The sequence below is a fragment of the Tachypleus tridentatus genome, chromosome 11, assembly GCF_004210375.1.
Source record: "Tachypleus tridentatus isolate NWPU-2018 chromosome 11, ASM421037v1, whole genome shotgun sequence".
Lineage (NCBI taxonomy): Eukaryota > Metazoa > Arthropoda > Merostomata > Xiphosura > Limulidae > Tachypleus > Tachypleus tridentatus.
Genome location: NC_134835.1, coordinates 11,755,338 through 11,772,617, shown reverse-complemented (window position 1 = coordinate 11,772,617; position 17,280 = coordinate 11,755,338). Strand labels below are relative to the sequence as shown.

The following is a 17,280-nucleotide window of genomic DNA, read 5'->3' as shown; positions in this document are numbered from 1 at the left end:
TAAGTCTAGTTCAATATCGATGTTGGTTTCAGTTACATATATATTTAGAAAATATTTATTGTTTTATTTCTGTGTGGAGGATAAGTCTAGTTCAATATCGATGTTGGTTTCAGTTACATATATATTTAGAAAATATTTATTGTTTTATTTCTGTGTAGAGGATAAGTCTAGTTCAATATCGATGTTGGTTTCAGTTACATATATATTTAGAAAATATTTATTGTTTTATTTCTGTGTGGAGGATAAGTCTAGTTCAATATCGATGTTGGTTTCAGTTACATATATATTTAGAAAATATTTATTGTTTTATTTCTGTGTAGAGGATAAGTCTAGTTCAATATCGATGTTGGTTTCAGTTACATATATATTTAGAAAATATTTATTGTTTTATTTCTGTGTGGAGGATAAGTCTAGTTCAATATCGATGTTGGTTTCAGTTACATATATATTTAGAAAATATTTATTGTTTTATTTCTGTGTAGAGGATAAGTCTAGTTCAATATCGATGTTGGTTTCAGTTACATATATATTTAGAAAATATTTATTGTTTTATTTCTGTGTGGAGGATAAGTCTAGTTCAATATCGATGTTGGTTTCAGTTACATATATATTTAGAAATGAATGTAGGTTATACCGTTAAATGCGTAATGCGAAATTCATACATATTAACCATATGTGTAGGAGATACTCGAGTGTGTGTGTGTGTTTTCTTATAGCAAAGCTACATCGGACTATTTGCTGCGTCTCCCCGAGATAAATCGAACCCATGATTTTAGCGTTGTAAATCCGTAGACTTACGTAATATAGAGTCATTTAAACCACACTTCCCAGCTAACACAAACACAGCAAGTTACTTCAACCAAAGTGCTTGAAATGAAAATAACTAAACAAGAACTCAGAGAAGCAATCACAAAAGAAAAACGGTAACAAAGCTTCAGGAGAAGATGCCATACAGGCTGTCCTTCTCAAAAAAGACACTCCAAAATTATATGAACATCAAACAGCAATTTATCAATAAATTCTGGATTAATCTCAGTTTTTTGGAAGCATGCAAACGTTTTAATGATCCATAAAGAATGGAGTCTGATAAATAAACTAAATAGCCACCGTCCAATCATGCCGACCAGCTACACAGGCAAAATGTTCGGACGAATAATCAGCAGTAGGCTCTCCACATTCTTGGAGATAACATTAAAATTACTTGAAGTACAAAATGGATTCGATAAACAACCTATCACTTAATTAGACTAACTGAATACATAGCAGATAGTTTTAATAAAAGATAATACACTGTCGCATGTTTTGTCGACATCGGGAAAGCTTTCGACATTGTATGGAACAACGATCTCTAGTTCCGAATGGCAGAAATTGAATTACCGCGTGGAATTATTCGCTGGTTCTCAAGCGTATTGGAAAACAATGAGTGTGCAGTAATTGTTGAGGGAACTTTCTCAGAGTTATTTAATTCAGAGGTAATTGTCCCTCAGGGACGGATGGTTAACCCTATTCTCTTAATCCTGTATATTAACAATATGTATCTGAACTATCCAAATCATGGATAATAATCACAGTTTACCAATGATGTAGCACTTTGGAAAATTGCCCAACACTATCTATAGCAGCTACAAATATACAACCGTAATAATATAGAATAAGTAAATAATTCCAAAAATATAGAATTAAAATTAATATACCAAAGATCCGGCATGGCCAGGTGGATTAAGGCGTGCAACTCGTAATCCGAGGATCGAGGGTTCGAATCCCTCTCATACCAAACAATCTCGCCCTTTCAGCCGTGACGACATTATAAAGTGATAGTCAATCCCACTATTCGTTAGTAAAATAGTAGCCCAAGAGTTGGCGGAGGGTAGGTATGACTAGCTGCCTGCACTCTAGTCTTGCACAGCTAAATTAGTAACGGCTTGTGCAGATAACCCTCGAGTAGCTTTGCGCGAAGTTAAAAAAAAAACAACATACCAAAAGCCCAGGTAGTGGTTTTCAGAAAATTAACCAAACAGAATAACGAGAGTAGAATGGAACACTTTCTGAAACTGTTACATCTGTCAAAACTGACATGGGAAAAACCAACTAAATAATATTGAAACCAAAATCTGGCAAAGAACAAATTATGCTAGGAGTTAAAAACAGTGGAACAACAGCCGCCAACATGTTAAAAATTTACAAAACATACACACTATGCAGTCACAGCATGGGTAAACATAACACCAAAACTAGTACAAAACACACTATTAACAACAGCATAGAAAGTCCATAGAACACGATGGACTCAGCGGATAGCCAGACGTGGCTTTGCTATAAGAAAACACACACACCCGAAGAACAACTTCCCCAGATTACACGCATAAATATTCAAACATAGAAACAGTAACATATAGACTCCTATATAGCACACCAAATTATTTTGGCAATCATTGGAGAAAAAAATGGCTTATTATGTGAGCTTGAAAGATACTGGATATATGATGATGATAGCCCTAAACACCTCTTTAAGTGAATATCATACTATAATGGAACTTTTGCTTATATGATATTGGAAAAACATTTTTATTACACGATATGCAACCCTCAAATTCGCGAAACTTTTATCCTGTTTGCTTGTAGATTTACAAATCGGGGTCATGATTTTCTCGCTTCGCACCTGTTTCCCGTTTCGGAGAACTTTATTCTTCTTCATTATCAGGGTGCAAGTATGACGTCATTAAATGTCACACGCGGACCTATTACATTGGCGTCACGGGTAATTAAAAATAATATTTCTACTTACATAATAGTAGAACTGATCTTCCAAAAATTACTTTTAGACTAAATAGGTAAATCTATAAACATCACGACGATTACTTGAAGCTCGTCGTGACAAAAAAATCTGAAGGTTTTGAACCCAGAACAAACGTTATTTATTTTTATTGCGCAAGTCGAAACACGTAAACCTTCTTGTATATATAAGAAATAAAAACAGGCCATCTAATTACTAGATATAACTATACATTAGTTCTAGACTTAAGTAAAAACATTATAAGATATTTATGCAAATATTTCTAATCTAAGCCTATAACTTTTGAAAGTGTAAAGGATTATGGAACTGTTTGTGAGAAGAAGTATATCTACACGAATGTATTTTTAAGTAATACATGGAGAGGTGCCAGAGTAAGTGCAGTTTATCGTGGCCCTCATGTAACATTTATAAATATGTTCATCAGCAGATGTGCTCCAACGTGCAGGAGGGTGGAAAAGATCAATGACTTAACCCTTCTGGGTCTTTAGATCTAAATCCCAATCAAAGAAAAGCGAATTTTAGTATTTCTATGAAAACATTAGATAACTTCACCGGAAAGAAACTCAGATGTGATCAGCGAAGAGCGAGCTAACTCCCTGTTAAATGAATGGTTCCGATAACAACTCGAAACTAATTCGCTCGTCGTGAACCCTCAAGAGGATTGAGGACGTTTCACATCGGATAGAACACTCAATATTGTTTGTAAATTTGTAAAACGTTTGTATGTAAATCATTATTTGTAATAACCGTTATTATAAACTGTACTATTGTTTCTACATTAAAATATATTTGTATTAAAAAGAAAACTGTGTTACCAATATTTTTGACAAATATCATCAGTTTCATACATGTCTACATTTAATTAACTTCTAAATCTAAATTACAATTTTACTCAATATCAGGCCATTTGCAATCGTACTAAGCATCATAATAAATCAGGGGTTTGTCCGAGATAAATTATAATACGTAATACATATATTTGGTCCGTACTATAATAAATAAGCTCCGAGGGTTTAATTCCTGGATAGACGATGTATCCCCAACACAATTAGAGTGTTACTTTTCCATTACCTCTGTAAACTAGGAAATATTACATAATGATCCATCTTGAGATTTGTTCCCCGCCGATGAATGTTTGTATTATGACTGCAACATTTTTCTCGGTTTTTCGTGAATTTATATTTAATATAAATCTTAGATTTGCTGAGTAAGGTAGATGCTGTCCTTGTTTCTCATGTATTCTCGACTTCAATTTTTTAGCTTTTCTAATGTATAGAATATAAATTTAGAATGTAGTTCTAGTTATTCTTGAACATTTTCCTGTAAGAAAGTATAATTCCGAAGATTAATGAAGAAAACAAAATAATAGACTTTCTGATTCATTCCGTAATATGTGACAAAAGGATTATTTGCTTTTAAATTTTGCGCAAAACTGCACGAGGGCTATTTGCGTTAACCGTCCGTAATTTAGCAGTGTAAAACAAGAGAGAAAGCAGCTAGTCATCACCACCAACCGCCAATTCTTGGGCTACTCTCTGACGAATAAATAGTGGGACAAACCGTCACAACATAAGTTCCCCCCTGCTGAAAGGGCGAACATCTTTGGTGTGACTCTCAGCTTACAAGTCTATCGCCTTAACCACTTGGTCATACCAGGCCAGTATGAGGAAATGATATTACAAAACAGAAGTCGAATGTTTTTATTTAAGTTATAATTATTATGAAAACATCAATTGAAAGTTAACACGTTAAAGTGAAATGTGTTATGGATGTATCATTTCATCAACCCAATGAGTCACTGATTTGGTGAGTATCCATCCGCACCCTATGAAGTAGTTTCATTTATTATTTCGTTATTTCATATATCTTCTCTCACTCAAATTTGTTTGTTTTTGAATTTCGCGCAAAACTACACGAGAGCTACCAGCACGAGCAGTCCCTAATTTAGCAGTGTGATACTAGAGAGAAGGCGCCTAGTCACCACCTTCGAATACTCTTTAACCAACTAATAACGGGATTAACCGTCACATTATAACGCCCCCACGGCTGAAAAGGAGAGCATGTTTCATATGACGAGGATTCGAACCCGCGACCCTCACATTACGAATCGAGCGCCCTAACCACCAGGCCAAGCCGCGCCCTGTATAGAAAATAAAATAAGCACTATAGTTGTTATTTAAAAGTGCAATGAACGTTACACAACTTCTTTATTTTTAATAAATTGTTGCATTTGTTTATACTTGGTTATCAACAGTTAACACTGATATCAAAATGGCGAAAATTCACATAATGTGCAAATAGGAATATTGAATATCAACAGTGCCTTGGCGCTCACAGTAGTTAGGACTACTCACTGATTTGTGTTAATGGTGTCACAACGTTTCCAGAAACTACACATTTTTCTTTGATTTTTTAGAGAAAAAGTCTAAGTTTGCAGATGGAAATTTTCAGAAATAATATATTTATATAAATAATAATAATAAACACGTTTAGTATTTCTTTGGTTCAGATTATGTAGCCAAACTTAATATTATTGGAACACTCTAAACATAATACTATATAAATAAATACCTACTGTTTACCGGTATAGTGATAAACTATGAATGAACATATCATTACTTCGTATGCTGTTTCATAAGTAACTGGGGCCCGGCATGGCCAAGCGTGTTAAGGCGTGCGACTCGTAATCTGAGAGTCGCGGGTTCGCATCCCCATCGCGCCAAACATGCTCGCCCTTTCAGCCGTGAGGGCATTATAACATGACAGTCAATCCCACTATTTGTTGGTAAAAGAGTAGCCCAACAGTTGGCGGTGGGTGGTGATGACTAGCTGCCTTCCCTGCAGTCTTACACTGCTAAATTAGGGACGGCTAGCACAGATAGCCCTCGAGTAGCTTTGTGCGAAATTCAAAACAAAATAAACAATCTAAGTAACTGTTTTCATTGCCATCATAATTCAAAGACGTAGGTTCATTGTCTTGACCAAGCAAATACCCATTTCAATGGTACTACAGTTAACAAGTTCAGTGGCTTTCACCAGATTAAAACTTCTAAAATTAGGCTTAGTGATTTTCATCAGGTTATCAGTTAGTACATACATACTACAGCTAAGCAGGTTTATTGTTTTTTAATTCAATCAGTGCCTAGTATCCTTGTACTTCTGATAATTAGTTTAGTGTCCTTGATTCAGTGACAGTTTTTATTTACTCTATCGACTCTGTCTCTAAAAGTCACTCAAGGTACTCACTTTGTTTGGACTTCATTAAGTGGAGACGTGCTTCCAGACGATTGATTACATGTTCTTCCACAAATATACCACCACTGTCCCTGTAACAAGTAAAGAAAATTCTTTGTTTTTGTTCCATTTTTAAATTCCACATTTTTGAAACTTCTACAGTGCCAAATCTTCCCCTATTTTTATTAATCTAATTCATTCATCTTATGGCGTTTTTCCCATAGTTTTAATGTCTTACTGGACGTTATATTTGATATAATTACATAAAATTATTACTAACCTGTAATTATGTTGTTGTTTTTTTCATTGATGTTGTTCAATATATGATTATACGATTAATTTTGATCAGACATAAAGCATTATTATCCTGAATAAATAAAACAAACATCCTTACTTGAACGGGAAACGTTCGCTTTGGTAATAAAACTAGACTCTATGACACATCTTAACACTTTAAAATATTATGAAAATAGGACAATAAAAGTATTGGGGCAGTAATAAAACTAATATGTTAGAAGAGTTGGTACAAAAAACACTGTTAAAAGAACTTCTAAATTAGCCTTTGGTCTGTCACAGAATATGGATAAATATCTCACCAAGTCTCTCGTCCCATACTTGAAATTTATTAAAATAAGCAACAGTAATTAAACTATTTCAATAAAACAAATACGTTTGTTTGTTCGTCACGATGTTCTAGGTTCCAACTTTCAAAAGCGATATTTATATTTTCTAAGATATATATATTATATTTTTATATATACTTTTATATTTTCTAAGATACTGTAACAAAAGCATACTGTTGTGAGTCGCTCCCCTTAGAAGATATGTAATCTAATATTGCTTTTCCACAGTTTCTTCTTGAAAGAACGGGTAACAAAAGTAGACATCCTATTGGTAGTGTCTACTTCAGACAGTGGTGGTGACGTTAAAAGCTCTAGGCGAAAACATTACAGTTTTTTTTTTTTCCTTGGCTCGCTTTTCGCCATTCTTTAAACATATGAACCAGCCAGCGCATCAATTCATTGTACCTTCGAAACATTGTAAACAGAAAATGAGGATCGTAACTGACATTTTAAGACATACGTGTTTCATGCAACTTAAGAAGTAATGCATTTTGTAGCAACTGTATAAACTTTTACTAGTGGTCTGTATTCTGGTGTTCAAATGCAAAGATGTCGAGTTTGCTTGCAGAAGGTTCTAATTGGCTGCTGTCACACAAAAACGTTCTAACACGTGCTCTTTTCTTGTTAGCTTCGTGTAAAAAGAGTCAATTTCTCGAGTTTGCTTGCAGAAGGTTCTAGTTGGCTGCTGTCACACAAAAACGTTCTAACACGTGCTCTTTTCTTGTTAGCTTCGTGTAAAAAGAGTCAATTTCTCTATTTTATAACGTTTAGAAAATGATTTCTTCAATATAAGTATTAGTGCGTTTGTAATTAATTACAAAATCAGAGGTATTCATCATCTGTTAGTCCACTCGGTTAACTCGAATGAAGGGTCATTTGTTATATATATATGTATAAAGTAACATATTTAAACGGACTAGGCTTACCTGGCATGGTTTTCTATTAACTGAAAGTTAAATCTAAATTTATCTACAAGTATTTTGTTTTAAGTTTGTGTTAAATTCTACCAGTTATCTTGTAGAAAAAAAACACATATCTTTTATAGCAGAAGTCTTAAATCTGATGAAAATTTAATGTGAAAAGCTAAGTTCAGTGGCTCTATTTAAGAACTTTACATAATCGATTCAAATATTATCATATTACCACAAACGCTGCATGAACCTATTAACTGCCACTTCAAATTAGAACTGTAATAAGTTAATTAACTGTAAGTTTTATTTTATTTTCAATTTCTCACTCTTCGTCAGTTATCTATAAACAAGTATAGTCAGAGATTATTGTTTTATTCTTCATAAGGTCAGAGGTTAGCTTATTATTTTACCTTCGAATACTTAATAAAAACTTGAAACATACATATACATCCTGAAATGTGTTCGGTACGCCATACTCTCTTGACAAATATGTTAGGTTTAATGTATCAACCAAGGTTTGTTGCAGTAACTTATCTGCTTGTTTGTTTTATCTCAAAGCTACACGGTAGGCTGTTTCCGCTTTGTCTACCCCGGAAACTGAAGACGCAGATTTTAGATTTGTAAGTCCGTAAACTTACCACTAGCTCAGTGGTGAATACAAGCGGTCTAGTTTCAGGAACTCTCCTTCAAATGCATCAGTTAATACAAATGTTTCATCTTTCTTTGAAATAAATGAGTAAATTTTTGATAAATAATATACATTATTAAATATAGAACAACAAGATAAAAATAACAATAAAACTTTTTTTTTCTCTCTTTGAGACAATGTTTCGAGGTTTAGGCTTCATCAGGACTGAAAGAAAAATATTTTTATTATTATTATTATCCGAAGGGTAAGTGTAAGTTATTGTTGTTTATAACTTTATTGACAAAATGTTTAAACCCATCTGATCTACACTACAAGTCTTGAAAAACAACCAACACACATATATATATATATATGTATGTGTGTTTTAGGTGTATGACAAAATACCGATATTCCTCCACTATGCATTACAAATTCTGAAAAATCAGTTGTTTTTTTTAAGCAGAAGTCTTAAATCGTGTAGAGCTACACGAGGGCTATCTGTGCTAGCCGTCCCTAATTTAGTAGTGTAAGACTAGAGGGAAGGCAGCTAGTCATCACCACCCACCGCCAACTCTTGGACTACTCTTTTACCAATAAATAGTGAGATTAATCGTAACATTATAACGCCTTACGGCTGAAAGGGCGAACATGTTTAGTGCGACCGCGATTCGAACCCGCAACCCTCACATTACGAGTCGCATGCCTTAACCCACCTGGTCATGCCGAGCCGGAATAGCAAACATATATATATATATATATGTGTGTGTGTATGTTTTCCTTTGTAGGTATATAACAAAATGTCTGAATCAATCCAGTATGCATAACAAATTCTGAAAAGGCAAACAATGTATATATATATATATATATACACACGTGTTCAGTATTGGTGTTTAACTATACTAGATAAAGGAAAACATGGTGTTCAACTGTACTAGATAAAGGTAAATATAGGGTTAACTATACTATATCAATATTAACATGGGGTTTAACTTTACAAGATCAACTTAAACATTGGGTTTAATTATACTAGATAAAGGTAAACATGGGGTTTAACTATACTATATAAAGGTAAACATAGGGTTTAACTATACTAGATCAATATAAACATGGGGTTTAACTGTACTAGATAAATGTAAACATAGGGTTTAACTATACTAGATCAATGTAAACATGGGGTTTAACTATACTAGATAAATGTAAACATAGGGTTTAACTATACTAGATAAATGTAAACATGGGGTTTAACTAGATAAATTAGCAGTGTAGCTTTGCGCGAAATTAAAAAAAACAAACAAACCTCTTTGTATTTCTCTAGATATAGCAGCAATCTAAATACAATAGGCTGTTTGTTGTTAATCAAGAGATCTGGTAATACAGTTCTTTATGTATCACTCTTGTATTGGCAGGTGCTGATGATATATAGTATAAACAGCCACGCAATGTAATAATGAAATCTGTCCGTTCTCTCGTATGTTAGTTTGACGGAAAAACGACAGATAGAGGTACATAAACGTGGTTTACCACAAAGTGTAAGAAATGATACATTTAAAGGGTGAAATTGATGCTAGAAACATTATTAAAATCATATTTCGATCATGAAACTCAAATTATTGAAGTTACATGTAAAAATAAAAACAAACCTACGTAGTAAAAGTTAAAGATATAGAACAAAAATAGTAAAATAAAGTTTGTTCACATCTAGACACTTGGGTTAAATACTTAAAACAGTAACAGCTAGTTATGAAATAGCCAAAATATTATTTCGAGATTAGGTTTCAAACATCGATATATTGAAATTTCAATAGCAAACTACATTAAATTATGATAAATTTCTAGAAACAGTATAACTTGATTGTATGAACACTAATCACTCCTAATAACAATGCACTTAATGCAATAACAGTAAAAATAGTGAAACTCAAGGCCTATTAACTTCTAGTGACAATTTAATAGCAACACTCGAGTCTCAGTTGCTTCTAGTTAAAACAGTACCCACGCTTAAGCCCTAGTCATCTCTAGTGACAACTTTTAGTAACACTCAAATCCTAATAACTTCTAGTTCCAACAATATTCACATTAGAGCCCAAGTCACCTCTAGTGACAACTTAATAGCAACATTTGCGTCCAAGTCACCTCCAGTTACAATATCCATACACGACTCCAAGTCACCTCTAGTTACAATATCCATATTCGAGTCCTTGTCACTTCTACTGACAACATAATATTAAAAAACACTCGACTCCTGGCCTAACACCAACAATCAAATCCTCCTAGCAATCTGTGGTAATAACGTTACGTCAGTTCTGGAGTATTAATTACCACTAGATATGACAAGTATTCGTGTATTAACCGTAACTAGTGGGACTAAGTACTTGTACGCTGGTCCTAGTCTCCTCTAAAAACACATAAATCGTAGCTATTCCATATATATTGATTCTAAGCATTTTAAAGATAACATATTTTTACATTAAAGTAATATTACTCATATCAATATTTTAACAGTAATTTCGATTTTATGCTAAAATTTGATATTAAACAACTGGTACTTTGGTTAAAATACTTTTAGCTAAATTTTGTCAGGTATTTCTTACCTAGAATAAATATATATATGTGTTTCTTTTTACTTTACGAAAAATAAGTTTATAATACCAATATATTTAACAATCTAATTGCAACCTGCCGTAAGAAATGTTAATATATTCTTCATTAAAACTGTATTAATATTAATTATTAGTATTATTTTGGAAACAAAATTATTACTAGAGATTTAGTCAACATTTCAGACATAATCGAACAAAATGTTTCTTATATGTATGAAGCATGTCTATATGATATTTTCTATAATCGTATCCCTAAAATAACCAAGTAAAGAAAGGCAAATATTTCGCAACAAGACCCACAAAACGTAACCGAATTTTCTAGCTTGTCCCTTAATTTCAACAAAGAACTAAAGGCAATGAAATGGATGAACATGTCAGCACGTGCTTTAGACAAAACAAGAACGTCACTGATATGTATTGAACTAATATTAGTAACCACATTGACTTTTCTCAATTAAAAGTTTATATTAATAGTGTAATTAAAAGACGTTCCAGTAAGCCATTCAGAATTTTTAATAAAAGATGTGTTGAAATGTTGACAATCGGGTATTTTATTACATACTTTGTACCAGAAGTCTTTAGTAATCACATACAAAGATTTGCTGTCTTAACCCATGTCGTGTCTTGGCTCATTGATGCTATAGGTGTATTAAACCTCCCACACCTAACAATCACTTTTGAAGGATTTATCAGGCGCGTAAGGCATTTTAATGAGTTTTAGCAATGTATGTGTTTTCTTTTCATCAGCTGTACGTCATTACGCTATCTTTATTATATTTATAGTGCATCACTAAAATAGGAACTATACCTTTTAATAGAACAGTCTCTGCGTAATGGCTTCTTAATAGTGTTGTAAATCTTCTGTCTACTGGGAAATGAAAAGAAAACGCGACATTGCTGTCGTTTACTTGGAGCAAATAAAAAGTTATCGGATTTATTCATGCATCGTTAAGTTATGTCTTCCATGGTTGTATTCACATTCTTTATCAAACAGTTTGTGTGAATTTAAGTTTGTTTGTCGATGAAAAAGTTTACCTTGGAATCCACGTGCGGATGACCTCAGAGATTAGCTCATAACATAAACTGTTCAGGACACATTTTTAAGTTCGCTGATTTTTCGTCTCAGTAGCACATATACAACAACAACAACAACAACAAAAAACACATGTCGCTTTTTACAGTAGAAACGTAGGTGTCTCAGGGGTGTAACTTCATGACGTTCTCAAAGATAAACTAATGCCATGTTAATGTACAAGATATTTGTATTATGAGGTTCTACAGTTATTTTGTTACTAGGAAGAGAGCAGTTACAGGAATAACTGTAACCCTGGTGAATGCGAAACTGTATCATGGAAACCTTGAGGGCAGTAGCACATTCCTGTTTTGTTAATAGCTTTCGTTGACAATGTATAGGGAAGTAAAACATACACATGTGGACAAAATGTCTTCTCTTGAAAGATTTGATAACCTCTGCGAAGACTCGGGTGAGAGTCAACTTTCAGGATGTGTAGCAAAGTGTATTCTATCAACTAAAACCTTGTTTTACCAAGCGACTTTCTCTGTTTCATGTAGCCAAACGAACATAATACTTCGAATTTAAGATGCGTCTCACTTTTAAAAAGAGATTTTCAGGGTAAAAATTGGGGTCAAATGAAACGTAATAAAAATAAACAGAAAATTTGATTTGTCTGAATTTCGAGCAAAGCTACTCGACAGCTATCTGCGCTAGCTGTTCCTAATTTTGCAGTGTAGAAGTAGACGGAAGGCAGCTAGTCATCATCACCCACCGTCAACTCTTTGGCTACTCTTTACAAACGAATAGTGGGATTAATCGTCACTTTATAACGCACCCCACGGCTTAAAGGACGAGCATGTTTGGTGTGATGGGGATTCGAACCTGCGACACTCGAATTGCGAGTCGAGTGCCTTAACCACCTGGCCATGCCGGGGCCGTAAAGAAAATTTAAAATGTTCATCACAATAATGTTTCTATATTTAATCATTATGTAACTCTGATGTTTCTTCAAACTCAGTGTTATATTCTAAAGCATCAATCATCGCTTGATTTACTATTGTCCTAAAGAATGTCATCTTGTGTTCTATCTTCTGTATTGGATAAACAACATTTTAAAAACAGTTTTCTAATGATGGTGTCTGACACTACTTTCTAAGCTTTTGAAATTCACTCCAGTATTACTGACACTGTCACCATTTTTATTATACCACTCGGTGTCAAAACATGATTGTCTATATTCAGCCAAGCCTCATAATGCTTACGGGTACAATCTTTAAATAACTTGATAAAGGACACAATGATCACCAGATCACTGTTTTTGTTTCTTAACTTACTCTTGATTGTATCGGAGAGATGGCCACTAAATGCATCCATTACAAACATGCTCCATTACTTTAATATTGCACCAGGCTGACATACACATCCCACCCACTATTACATTAACTCAGATGTCATCAATGTATTTTTTTTTGCACAAACTATTACAATTTTTCAAACATTTTCTTTTGGCCATGTTTTTTTCCTGTTTAATATGACATACGGTGGTAATTTATTTCCGTCTGCAGTTACACATAGCATGACACTAATTCTTAACTTTCCATAACCAGTGATTTTGATTGTCACCTGTTTTTCTCTTTGGCATTTACAGTGTAGTTGTATGGCATGCCAAAAAAACTGCCGTTTCGTCTACGTTACAATTTCGTTTAGGTGCGTGTGTGTTTTCTTATAGCAAAGCCACATCGGGCTACCTGCTGAGCCCACCGAGGGGATTTTTTTTTTTTTGTTTTGTTTATGAATTTCGCACAAAGCTACTCGAGTGCTATCTGTGCTAGCCGTCCCTAATTTAGCAGTGTAAGACTAGATGGAAGGCAGCTAGTCATCACCACCCACCGCCAACCGTTGGGCTACTCTTTTACCAACGAATAGTGGGATTGACCGTCACACTATAACGCCCCCACGGCTGAAAGGGCGAGGTTGTTTGGCGCGACCGGGATGCGAACCCACGACCCTCAGATTACGAGTCGCACGCCTTAACACGCTTGGCCATGCTGGGCCTCCCACCGAGGGGAATCGAACCCCCTGATTTTAGCGTTGTAAATCCGTAGACTTACCGCTGTACTAGCGGGGACATTTCGTTTAGCAAATATTGACTTCTTTGACTAAGACCAAACGTTAACAGTCAATCACCTTTGTTTCAATATCTGACAGCAATTTCTGACTAATTGTTGTCCTTCGCCGTAATGATAAACCTTTTGATAAATTTCTCACACCATCCACGATTAGCCTTGTAAAAAATATCACTATTTCGTGCACACTATTTTGCTGTAATCATAAAGAATACCCTCGTTACAGGCGGTCCTTTGTTTTGTAACTCTCCGAAATACATTAAAATGACAGCATCGATTTCAAGATGTCTTCCTTTTCTTGGGCCTAAAAATGACTTTGTACTTTTCTTGGTGGAAAACAACTTGGTTTTCATACCATGCTAAATACGCGTATTTCTCTCACTTACTGTGTATTTTTTACACGATTCCCAAAATGTTTGGCGCACAAAATAACTTTTATTTTAAATTCGACGTCGTACCTAAAACACTTTTCCATGGGTAAAAAACACAATGAAAATAAAAAAACACAGCAAAATAATGTCTGAACAGCAGGATAGTAAGACAAAGACTGAAGACGGTGATATCCAACTACACCACTAGAGGCGCTAATGTCGGCAAATTTTTTATTTTGTACGTGTTTTTTCAGTCTTTCTATGTGTTTCCCTAAAAGAAAAGCAGCATCGGGCTATCTGCCGAGTCCACTGAGAAGAATCAAACCCTTGATTTAAGCGTTGCAAATCCGTGGACTTTCCGTTGTACTAGCGGAAGACTAGTTTTTCTAAACTAAGTTCTTTTTAAAATGTTGTCGTTCTTCTTTTTGAATTAAGCACAAAGCTACACAATGGACTATCTGTGCTCTGCCCACCACGGGTATCGAAGTTCTCCGCTAGTACAGCAGTAAGTCTATAGATTTACAACGCTAAAATCAGGAGTTCGATTCCCCTCGGTGGACTCAGCAGATAGCCCGAGGTGGCTTTGCTAAATTAAAACACACACACACGGGTATCGAAACCAGGATTTTAGCGTTATAAGTCCGTAGACACTGGGGGCTAAAATGTAGTCCAAGCTGTTTGTTAATAAAGGATTTTTTTCGAACAACAAATATTTTTTTCATATTTTTCCGAACTGAAAATTAGAGTGCGTATTAAATTCGAACTAATACGGTATATACTTTGTTATGTATAACATATAAACTAGATGAAAATCTTTCTTCTATACCTTGGAAAAAATATCTGAGTCAAAGCTTGAAATACTGACGGAAGCTCATATCATGAATGATATACATGTATGTGTTATAAACCCTCAACTAAAAACATTGGTATATTCAGCAGCATAACATGACTATTTTCGACACGAATAACTAGTTTGATAAAACCAATGAAATATTTCATCGGGACCTGTTGTTTGTTTTTATGAGGAAAATTATTTAATATACATAATCGTTGGTCCGTAGTTGGACTTTCCGTGAATATGTTCCAACGTCAGAGAGGCTCTACTGTGGACCGCCCACACTATACGTTTGCGTAAGATGAAATGGCTCATCAACATGCCGACTTAATGTTCACCGTTGTGTTGGTATAAGTTATCATAAAGCAGTGAGCGTTATGAAATAACGGCTGTTACTGATAGAAGAGTACGTATGCAACAATTTAGCATACACACGTATAACAATGTAACCGTCTTTTAATGCTCTGTTTAAGTGCGACATCTACATGTGTGTTTTCTCGACTTTCTACTGTATCTTTAGTATTTGTAGTTTAAATACAGTAAAATGTAGGTTATTTATATTTTTCTTTAAACTATAACAAGGTATATTAACTTTTCATTAGTTTTGGTCAAACACCAAGTCTAAGAAAATGAAGGAAGACAAAACATAAGGTATCTTCAATTCAAATAATTAGTTTGAAAACGACATTGATTATAATTGTCAGCTCAAAAGCGGCCATTTTGTGATATTCTGTATGAAAGAAGTGAAATAGTGAAAGACACCATTTTCGTCATTAATCTAAAACGTCTTTATGTCAGATGTTTAAGCTATAGCTTCCGAACGTTTTTGGTCATACTTTGACTATAGGTAATACTTTTCATATAACTCGGAAGGGTCACGGGCCTGGCATGGCCTAGCGCCTTAAGGCGTGCGCTTCGTAATCTGAGGGTCGCGGGTTCGCGCCAAACATGCTCGCCCTCCCAGCCGTGGAGGGCGTATAATGATACGGTCAATCCCACTATTCGTTGGTAAAAGAGTAGCCCAAGAGTTGGCGGTGGGTGGTGATGACTAGCTGCCTTTCCTCTAGTCTTACATTGCTAAATTAGGGACGGATAGCACAGATAGCCCTCGAGTAGCTTTGTGCGAAATTCAAAACAAACTCAAGGGTCACGTTGTTTTTTTTCACTGTCGATAAAACTTTTCATGTAGATGTCAAAGGTTAAGTTGCTTATTTTAACTTTAGCTGAGACTTCTCGTATAGCTGTCACAGGTTATTTGTTTTTGCTTTAGCTAAGACTTTTCATGTAGATGTCAAAGGTTGTTGCTTATTTTAACTTTAGCTGAGACTTCTCGTATAGCTGTCACAGGTTATTTGTTTTTACTTTAGCTAAGACTTTTCATGTAGATGTCAAAGGTTAAGTTGCTTATTTTAACTTTAGCTGAGACTTCTCGTATAGCTGTCACAGGTTATTTGTTTTTACTTTAGCTAAGACTTTTCATGTAGATGTCAAAGGTTAAGTTGCTTATTTTAACTTTAGCTGAGACTTCTCGTATAGCTGTCACAGGTTATTTATTTTTACTTTAGCTAAGACATTTCAAGTAGATATCAAAGGATCAACATGGATGGTCTGCATGCTGCTAACTGAGTTGATGATTTTGTCTTCATTCAATATTGAATTTCTTTCTCCTTTCAAGTTTTCTGTTTTTACTTTTTTTGTGTTTCATGTTTATTTTTAAGTGCTCCTTCAGGAAATGTCTTTAAGCACTTCGTCTACAAACCAATAGAGATTGATTTTGTTTGTTTACGAATTCACCTTGTTTGCTGTCCCTTTGTGCTGAAGTTTACGTTCCCAAGAAAAATCCCATTAACCTAATGTTCAACCTCACTGTTTCGTGATCATAAATCTACCTAGCATTAATAATTTCCTGGACGGTAATATCATTCCTGATAGAGTTTTTTCATTTAATTAGAAATAGGTTAATATGTTATGTTGGTTGGCGTATTGCTAACTAAGATATCAGTTTCAATCGCTACGCGATACATAAACCCTGGCGAAAATATTTATTTGTTGACGTTTAACTCAAATCTACTCTGATGTTCTCTGCACGCGCTGTTCAAAATTTTGAAACAATAGAATACAGGAAAAGTATCGATACAACGCC

The 17,280-nt window shown here is 34.5% G+C and overlaps 1 long non-coding RNA gene across 1 annotated transcript in view; it reads right to left on the bottom strand.

The window, feature by feature from the left end:
* Positions 1-10,384, bottom strand: part of LOC143231675 (uncharacterized) — a 30,572-nt gene extending 20,188 nt beyond the window's left edge. The window contains exons 1-2 of the long non-coding RNA XR_013017109.1: positions 10,283-10,384; positions 6,041-6,120 (exon numbers count right to left, since the gene is read on the bottom strand). This is a non-coding gene — a long non-coding RNA (uncharacterized LOC143231675). The remainder of the gene's footprint in view (positions 1-6,040; positions 6,121-10,282) is intronic.
* Between the last annotated feature and the right edge of the window lie 6,896 nt (positions 10,385-17,280).